The sequence below is a fragment of the Pimephales promelas genome, chromosome 2 (assembly GCF_988280905.1).
Source record: "Pimephales promelas chromosome 2, fPimPro1.hap1.1, whole genome shotgun sequence".
NCBI classification, from domain to species: Eukaryota; Metazoa; Chordata; class Actinopteri; order Cypriniformes; family Leuciscidae; genus Pimephales; species Pimephales promelas.
Genome location: NC_142770.1, coordinates 47,246,845 through 47,256,394, shown reverse-complemented (window position 1 = coordinate 47,256,394; position 9,550 = coordinate 47,246,845).

The window sequence follows — 9,550 nt, the reverse complement described above, 5'->3', positions numbered from 1 at the left end:
AACACTGCCTAAAATATTATATATTTTTATTATTTTCCACTTTTACCAAGTTAAATCTTTTAACCAGCATCAGTCCTCATCATAACTACCAAAAATGTATTCAATTTCAGGATTTTAACCCTTTAATTACCAGTTTTGGTGGCGAAACCATCGATTTGTATAAGAGGAAAAAACACAAAAATTCAATTATTTTCAATAAACTAAATGCAAAGAGAAAACTTTAGATTTGAATTATCACTGTCTTGAATATGTCAAAGATCAGCAGCAACATTATTTCTGGTGCATTTAAAGATTTTGTGTTATGCCAGATTTAAAAAAAAAAAAACGACACTTAGCACGTTAAAGACCAAAAATGGCCACATATTAAAGGGGTCATGAACTGGCTTTTTAAATGTTATTATATTGTTGTCTGAGGTCAACTTATAACGTTCGCTTGGTTTTTGTTTAGATAAGAGCTTCAGTCAAATGTTTCCAAATCCTGCACTTTAATTTCAAGTGAAAAAAAAGTACCCTCACTCTCTGGGAATAGAAGCATTGTTGATACTGTCTTTTGTGTTGAGGTTGAACTTATGTTTAACTTTATGTTTGTGGCCTTTGCTATTGCTATAGCTAATTATAGGCAATGAGGTTTCATGTATATTGACTTATTCATAAAAGACAGTGTTTTAGAGTTCCTCTTTTTTTCTTTTAAAAGATAGAATTTTTGTAAGAGCTACAAAAGTTGGCAGTTGATAAATGCAAGTTAATTTCTTTGTGTAAATAAGATTTGTGTGATAAAAATGCACAAGTTCTTGTAGACATAGTGACACATTCTCCTTGTTTTGCTAAATAAACGAAAAGCATGTCAATGTCTTCTCTCTTGCTGTGTCAAAATCTCACCTAGCTTTCCTCTGAGATAGTCCCAAAATGTGCTTAAAGTCAAAGAGTCAAATTCAGTTTGTGCATGATTGCATGAATATAATTTTTTTATACTGTATCCTAAAGTGTGGATAATTAAGCTATATATCACATGCTGAAGTACATTTCTGGAGTGTTAAAGATTAAAAGAAAAAAATAACAAGAACCATACAGAACCGAAAACCGTGACCCTAAAACCGTGATACAAACCGAACCGTCGGTTTCGTGAACCGTGCCACCCCTAATATATATATATATATATATATTAGGGGTGTAACGGTTCACAGAATTCACGGTACGGTTCGGTACGTTTCAAATACAGCAAAAAGAAAGAAATGGCAGAGAAATTTCTTTGATTAATTTTTTTAAATTATATTTTTATTAAAACTAACATCATAAAGTATGATATTTTTAACTTTGAGCAATGATGGAACGATACTTGACTTTTCTTAGGAGCATTTAAAAAAACAGCTCCTTGGACAAAATGAAATGTAATATTGTAGTAGATTAACATTTGAGGGCAGCAGTTGTATTGATAATGTCAAAATACAACCAACGTAATGTTACTTGAAAGCATTATAGCCTACTATTCCTGCCAAACTTACAGATAGTAGTGTTATACAGTAAATCCATGGTGAATGTTGCTGATCTGTGGACACTGGATAGTTCATTCATGGCACAATGTTTCTTCCTGGTTTCCACGTCAGCGCTGTTTGATCCGTTAATAACGGAGAAATGTGAATGTTTCTCACTAGATCTCGCAGCGATGTTATTACTTCAGTGGCAAATCCAAATGTTTTCTTTACTGGATTTGGCTGTGTGGTAAAAGTGCTGATCAAGATCGGCTCTCGCTCCAAACGGCTCCAAACTGATAAACGGTCAATCATCCAGACAACCACACAATAACTGAGCAGCTCAGTTTCGTTTCTGCTTACGTTACATTTTCCATTTGATGTTGAGCAATGTTGTGGTCACGCCAGCGTCTCTTACATTATGAACGCGCTTGCCACCTACATTTGAATAACGATATGTTGGTCGGCAGGAAAAATGAACCGAACAAACCATTCGGTTCAAAAATGAGTACCGATAACCGTACCGAAAGCCTCGTACCGAACGGTTTAATACGAATACGTGTATCGTTACACCCCTAATATATATATATATATATATATATATATATATATATTAGGGGTGGAACGTACACAGAAGTCACGGTTCGGTTCATACCTCGGTTCCGAGTCGACATCAAGGTGCGGTACAATGGAGGGAAAAACAAAACAAAAATACAGAAGGCATTGTATTTTTTAAATAAGTTTTATTAATAAAGGCATAGAACCAGTTTATTTGTAGTGCACTGACAATAGATTTATATAATTAGTTGATTTATTAAACGAATAAAAAGACAAAATGACCTTCTGATATGTTTGGTAAATGTACCTGAATTAATTTTAAATTATTTTGCTATATTTCAGATCAATATATTTATTTTCCTTAATTTTAATTAACATTATTAATTAACAATGTAACATTATTCTCATCTGAGTTACAAATAATTGATTTCTGTATAAAATAATACTAGCATTAAAAACACATTCGATTTTCTTTTTTAATCAATGCAGAATGTGTAAGATTAGTGCTCAGAGGAGAAGAAATGAAAACCAATGCAATGTGACGAATGTCCAAAAGATGGGACCCACAGAGTGTTTTTAAATGAAGTTGAATAAATATGTTTTGCTTTTAAAACAGTGTGTGTGTGTGTGTGTGTGTGTGTGTTTGGTTGGGTCGGGTGGGCGGGGTCACATTAGCACGTCATACGCTATAATTAGGTGAAAGAGAAAATACTGACATCTCTCTCTTTTCATACAGATTACATCAACTGAGAATAGTTGCTTTTTTATATAAATTTCAGCTTCAAAAAGAGAGATTTTTCGTGTCTCTGTGACAAGTATTTAATGAGTCACAGCTCATTTTTCGGATGCATTTCAGAAAGATTTTTGCAGAGACAGAGTGAGCTGAAGGCGCACCCTGTTTATTTTATTTATTTTACAAAAACACAAGGTTTTGATATTAATAAGAGTGTACACAAAAAAAGAAGACCCTTTATAGTTTATAATCATGTATTGATTTTATTTTTATAACCAATGACGGAGTATTTTAAGTCTATGTTGCAGCCATGTAAAAAAAAATAACGATCAAAACACGGGGACGCGTTTTTGGTCCTCAGAGGGTTAATCTGTGTGTCCTAAAAATATATTTGGGAGTATTTGTGCTAGGGATGCACCGATACCGTCTTTTTCAGAATCGATCCGATACCAAAAATTCTGAGAACTGAGCGATACCGATCCCATACCAGCACAGTTCTTTTAATAAATCAAGTAGAATTTCTATAACTCTGTGTGTTGAACTAATAAGTCACTCTTGTGTGTGTTAAACACAATCTACTTAATACAGACAACTTCATTAAAAAGATAAACAACAAATCCAAAAAATAAATGATCATAAACTATGACAAAAATGCCTTTATAAACTAGATTCGTGGATTATACACATTGCTCTTTGTAATGTTGTAAAATACATTCATGAAAAACAAGATAACAAAAATAAAAAAGGTAAATGATTTTAGATAAAGCCAAGGTGTAAGGATCCCTTAACTGGACCGATGTTTTCCTCCTGGTCAGCAGGTGGCGCTTCTCGTCTGACTCCTGCTGAACACTACTTCTCATTATGCCTGATGTATCACACCTGTGTCTTGCCCTATTTAAGTGTGTTTGTGCCGTGCCATGGCTTTTTGTTCATTCTTGAGCCTATCCCATAGGAAAAATGTGTTTTTCATCTGTTGTTCAATCTCATCTCTTGAGACCAATTTGAGCTTCTCATATTCATATCATTCTGTGATCATTTGTTTCTGAGTTACTTCTCCTAAGGGTCCCTTAGGAGCAAGACATAAGCTTGAAAGAGACAAGACACCAGTAAGACAAAGGAGGTTAATTTGAGAAAACCATTTGAGCAATATTTGAGAAGTGGGATAAACAGCGGAGATCTCATATCCCTGATCTCAATTACGTCTTGGTTATTTGAAGGAGAATTAAAGAGAATAACATGAAATGAATCTGAGTCTTTTATGAGACAAATCTGAGAATAATGAGCCTTAAAAGAGATCTTATTATTATTGTGTGTCCAAGTCTCTTCCTTCTCTTGATTATTTCTCTTTAATGTCTTACTGAAGCTATATATGAGAATGATATCTGAGGTATATTTGAGAAATACAAGAACAAATTGAGAATGCAATTTAAAGATGAATTATCTTTATTAATTAGAGATAATTGTAAAAATAATACTCAATATTGAAAAGTTGAAAACTGTATTTGTGTAACACCAGTACAACACTTCAAGACAAACACTGACCAGCAATTGGAACTTGGGATACGTGGAACAACAATGTTAGGCTCACACAAGAAAAGTATGGTGGCCTGGAGATGCAAACCAACTTGAAAACATAACAGGGTTTGTTTAGAATGCTAACTATAGTAAGGCACACTTGTACCAACTTAGCTCACTCCTCAGATGTAGGTGCTAGAGTGTGGGGACATCACTACAACACTTCCAGATTGTAAAAATAAAGCACTAATTAGCACATGGAACAATAATGTTTGGCTCACACACATGAAAAGTATGGTGGCCTGGAGGTGCAAACTAACATTACAAAATCTGAAACACTTTTACAGAGCTTGAGACCAATTTAAATTTTAGAAAACATTTTTACATATCATAAAACAAATGACATTACCATAACACAATTACAAGTCACGAAAAAACAAATTACAAATTACTAAGAACACACTTTTACAAACACCAAGACAAATTTACCAACCAGAGGTGAATGGGAGCAGCCAATAGGAGTTGTTGTCGTTGATGGTGTTCATTCTGACCCGATCAGTGCCGTTGCCGGCAGTAGACTACCATATGTGAATTTGCCATGGTCATTACCGGTCTGGCGGTACCGTTGCCTACTACTACCATGAAAATGAATAAGAAAAATAAAAGAAGGGGTAGAGAAAGAGATAGCGGTCCACATAGGACAGGCTATATCAGTGGCCTATTCCTTGGAGCCTGCTCTAGCCATACATTTGTTCACAAAGGCTTTCTTGAAATGACTGCAGCTACCTCATAGCCTGAGTTCGTCATACTCATATTCAAGAGAGAATATGAGTCTGAAAATCCTCCATTGGGCTTTGATTATGAGGCGTGTCGTAACCAAACCAGGACAAAAAAAAATCCCTCTGCACTCAATTGGATAGTCGGTAGACCTACAACCAATCAAAGCAACGCATAAGTCAACTCCTTTGCATAGCGCAGTTTTCAAATACAGAACGTAGCCTACTTTATTTATTTTAGAAGTTAAATAACGAGTGTTACTTCTTTTACTTACTTCTCCATGAGTGCCACCAAAGGAGAAACCACAACGACCACAGGCTTTTCATTACGTCCCATCTTCTTAACGACCATCAGAGCCAGCTGATAAGTTACACTTTTCCCGAATCATGTAGGAAGGACGCCAAAAATATCTTTCCGATCGGCATTGCAGTTCTCTGTTTGTCTATTAAAATCAATGCGCTGTCGATTTATTTTACAACAGACGCGACAGCGGGAATATATACATCTCAATTCTCCAGCTGCAGTCATCTTCGACAAGCGCTCTTTGATAACATGATGATTACGTCCATGCAGATCATCTGTCCATCATCGTATAAAGCCCGCCCTGGCAATTTGATTGGCCTGTTCATTTTTTGCCAGATCATAATTTCTCCTCAATGGATCGAATCCAGACCGAACTTCCCGACCAAAAAATATTGTGGGTGGAGTTCGGGCTGGCATCCAGGCTAGCTACCTCATGGAACTGCTGGCTAGCCAAATAAAACATAACTACCAGCCCTCGTGGACGACTGCTGGTTTACCACAAGAAAATGTAAAATACAAACAAAAGCAGGCCTGTTCCTCTCTTGATCATCCACTCCGTCGCTTCCCTTTTACCCTTCCGCTCATCCGTGAGAGATGCGAGACCGGTGTGCTCGCGTCTTCCTCTCACATCCCTCGGCCGTCCACAGTAATCATGTACATTTTATCTTTAAAAAAAAAAGGATAAATCTGCTCTTTTGCTTACATGTGTCTTTATTTATTGAACATAATACATCTGAACATTGATGAATTCATTAAACAAATGTGTAAAAAAAACGCTTTATAAACATTTCTGTTGTCTGTAATGTGTAGTAACATTTTTGTTTTTACAAATGAAAAAAAAATAGATAAAAAATAGTTTGAGGTTTTTTTGAACAAGTTTTGTTTGTTGAAATGTAAATGTAATCTGTAAATCAAAATTGTTTATAAGTATGTAATGTAGTGTGTGTACAAGCTGTTAGACTGCTTTGTGGTTTTTTTTTCTTTTCGATGTTCTCGAGTTTAGACTTTAGTGTTGACCGGGTAATTGTCTGTTCAGTGGCTGGAATGTGTGACTGATTGTCAGATGTTTGTGGGTGATCTTCAGGGACATCTATCATTATAGTTCCTCATCACTGTAATTGAATATCTATAAATTGATTATTGTCAGTGAGTGTGAGTGGACCGTATGTCATGAAATATTCTTCAATGTCTTGGTTGTCCATGGTGCTGACATCTTTTTCTTGGTTTACAAAGTGTGTGAGTAGGGAATGTGTGATTGATAGAGATGTTTCTTGAGTGTTTTGTTGAATAGTTACAAATCCACTACATCTAGTAATGTAACTGGTACCTTTACGTAATATCTTGCAGGTACTGCACCTGTGGAAGTTGTCTTTTGAGGACAAGGTATGTTGGGGGGTATGACATTTTGGACATTGCTTTTTGATTGTTATAGCTGCACCTGTGATCTCTGTGTAAAGTGTGTGTAGTGTGGGCGGAGGTGTTTGTATGTCATGAGTTGTAGGTACTGATATTTTTTGTGTGTATTGGTGTGAAAGTAGATGTACGTGTAGTAGTGAGTGTGGTGTTTTCACAGAATTTTCTGGTAGTCAAATTTGTAAAGCAGTATGACTTGCCTGCTTCCACAAGTTCAATTTGTGAGTCCCTTAAGGACAGTGCAATGGGCTTTATGCCCAGCTGCACTACTTCCTGAACTTCAGCCAGCTCCTTGTTTCCTGTCTGCCATTATTGGCCAAATTGATTAATTCAGGTTTGCTTGACCTAAGTAGTCATGGCAACAATAACCAGACACACCTGAATTAATCAATTTGGCCAATAATGGCAGACAGGAAACAAGGAGCTGGCTGAAGTTCAGGAAGTAGTGCAGCTAGGCATAAAGTCAATTGTTCCAGTTGTGTCTGCCAGCCAGCAGGTCTTCAATTCACTATCACTGTCATTGATTGTGACTGTGGTGTTCGAAATGTCCATTGTCTGGACAGTTGCTTCCAGTTTGGTGATCTGTAATGAAGAAAATTATGTCATAATTGAAGTACATAATTAAATAAAGGAGAAAAAACATTTGGACAAGCAAATGAATTGGGAGATTTATATTATTTTAAAATTTATTTTAAGATTAATATAGTTTATAGAAATTAATCTAGATTGGTTAGTAAGCTTGTTAATTGATGTTCCCAACAGTCAGTGGTGTGCATGTATGGTGCGGAAGTTGTTTTTGTTTTGTTGCAGATATTTGAAAAATATAAAAGAAAGTGCAGATTTAACATAGTAAAATTAATTATATAAACAGAATGATAAGTGGTGGTAAGTGCAGTTTCAGAGTCTCATGTCCCATTCCCTTTAAATGTAAGTTTTAAAGTTGTGTAAGTTTGACCGAATTTGATAGTGGAAAGATTGAATACGTCTCCGGAGCGCAAACAGATTTACTCATGTGTGAGGATAAAGTGGGCAAGCAGACCATCTACTGTCTGAAACAAGCAGGATTCCACTATCTTTTTATGTACTTAATGTAAAATATTACTATTGTAATTCTTTTATTTTTAATATTTGATTGATTTGTATGCTGCTGTGCATCCTTGTGTGTGTAATTAATTAGTAGGTTTAGGTATTCTTTTCTTTTTTTTTATTCAATACTGTTTAGAGCCTTAAAACAATGGTGAATGACATTTAAAGAACTGCTTTAAAAAAAAAAATATTAAACTTTTAAAGTAGTCTGAAATATATAAATAGAAGTAGCCTAAATAAAAAACAGAACAAATTAACCCTTTAAGGCCATTGCACACTGAGCACGAAATATTCGTATGCGTATTTTCGTGTTCGTTAGCTTAAAAATTCGTCACGCATAGAAACTTTGCACACCGAGTCCGTTGCGTATTTCTTAAACCTTTGCGGGAAAAAACGCAAAAATACCAAATGGATTCGTCAAGCAGTGAGGATGATTTTTGCCCTCTCTTATTGAAAAGGGAAGGAAGAGAAAATATTACGTCCATCCAATCCTGAAATTGCGCCGAGAGGAAGGAGAGTTCCTTGAAGGAGTTGCGAATTTATCCTGAGCGATTAAAAATTTACCTCAGAATGTCAGTGGGACAGTTCGATGCTTTGCTAGCGATTCTGGAGCCACATATTAAAAACAAGACCACCAATTTCCGTGAACCAATCGATTCTGAACGGAGACTGGCAGTGTGTCAGTCTGAAATGGACCAGGTATGGACACACACACGGACAAACACACACCCGCGCGCGGCCCGTTGGAAGCGCTGGGCAGACAGAACAGCTAGGCTGTTATTGTGTATATTGTGCCCAAATAATACATTAGTTATCGAATAGGCTGCTCAATCACACCTTATTCGATCCTAAATTTCAATCTGATTGAAAGGGGAGGTTTATTAATTTCATAATCCAATATAGAGAAGAGAACATAAACACTTGATCGAATTGAAAACCGAAACTGAAAGCACGGCGCATATGTGCAATGATTTGAGGACGAGCTCCCCCCGGCCCTGAATTGTCAAAAGACCTCTCAAAATGCTGGCTCTGGATGCGAAAAACGCAGAAAATCGAACCCGATCCGATCAATTTTATGACGGACGAAAGTTTCGGCGGCGGTGTGCAAGCGTGACTGACATAACGTGAGGTCGAATTTTTTTTTTAACGTGCGAAAATTTCGGATGCGAATTTCGCACTCGGTGTGCAATGGCCTTTAGGCGGCAAAGGTTTTTTCATTAAACATTCGATTTTGACATCTTGATTTTAAAAGACTATATCTTAAAAGTGAAACAACATAGATACTTTCTGTAAATTAGTGAAATATTAAAAGGATGGCATAAAGGAGGAACGGCGACAGTGGAGAGAGGAACAGGCCTGGTTTTACATTGTGATTTTATGTTCTGTTTTGTGTTGTCTATGAGGGGCTGCTGGCTTATACTTTCATTTTGTATTTGTTTATTTATTATTAAACTTGTTGAATGTTTGCCTGTTCCTGCCTCCTTTTTCACATACAAATGTACTAGCAAACCGGATCTAGCATTAGGCCAACATATCATATATCACTAGAATAACTACTTGAATCATATTATATATGGGTGATTCTCCGACTATGGTACTTTTTAGACTTGGACATATATTCTATAGATCTATATTGAATGGCGGCTTTTTTTAAAGGATTTAAATGCTTTTTTGTTCTAATCGCGATTTAGAATTG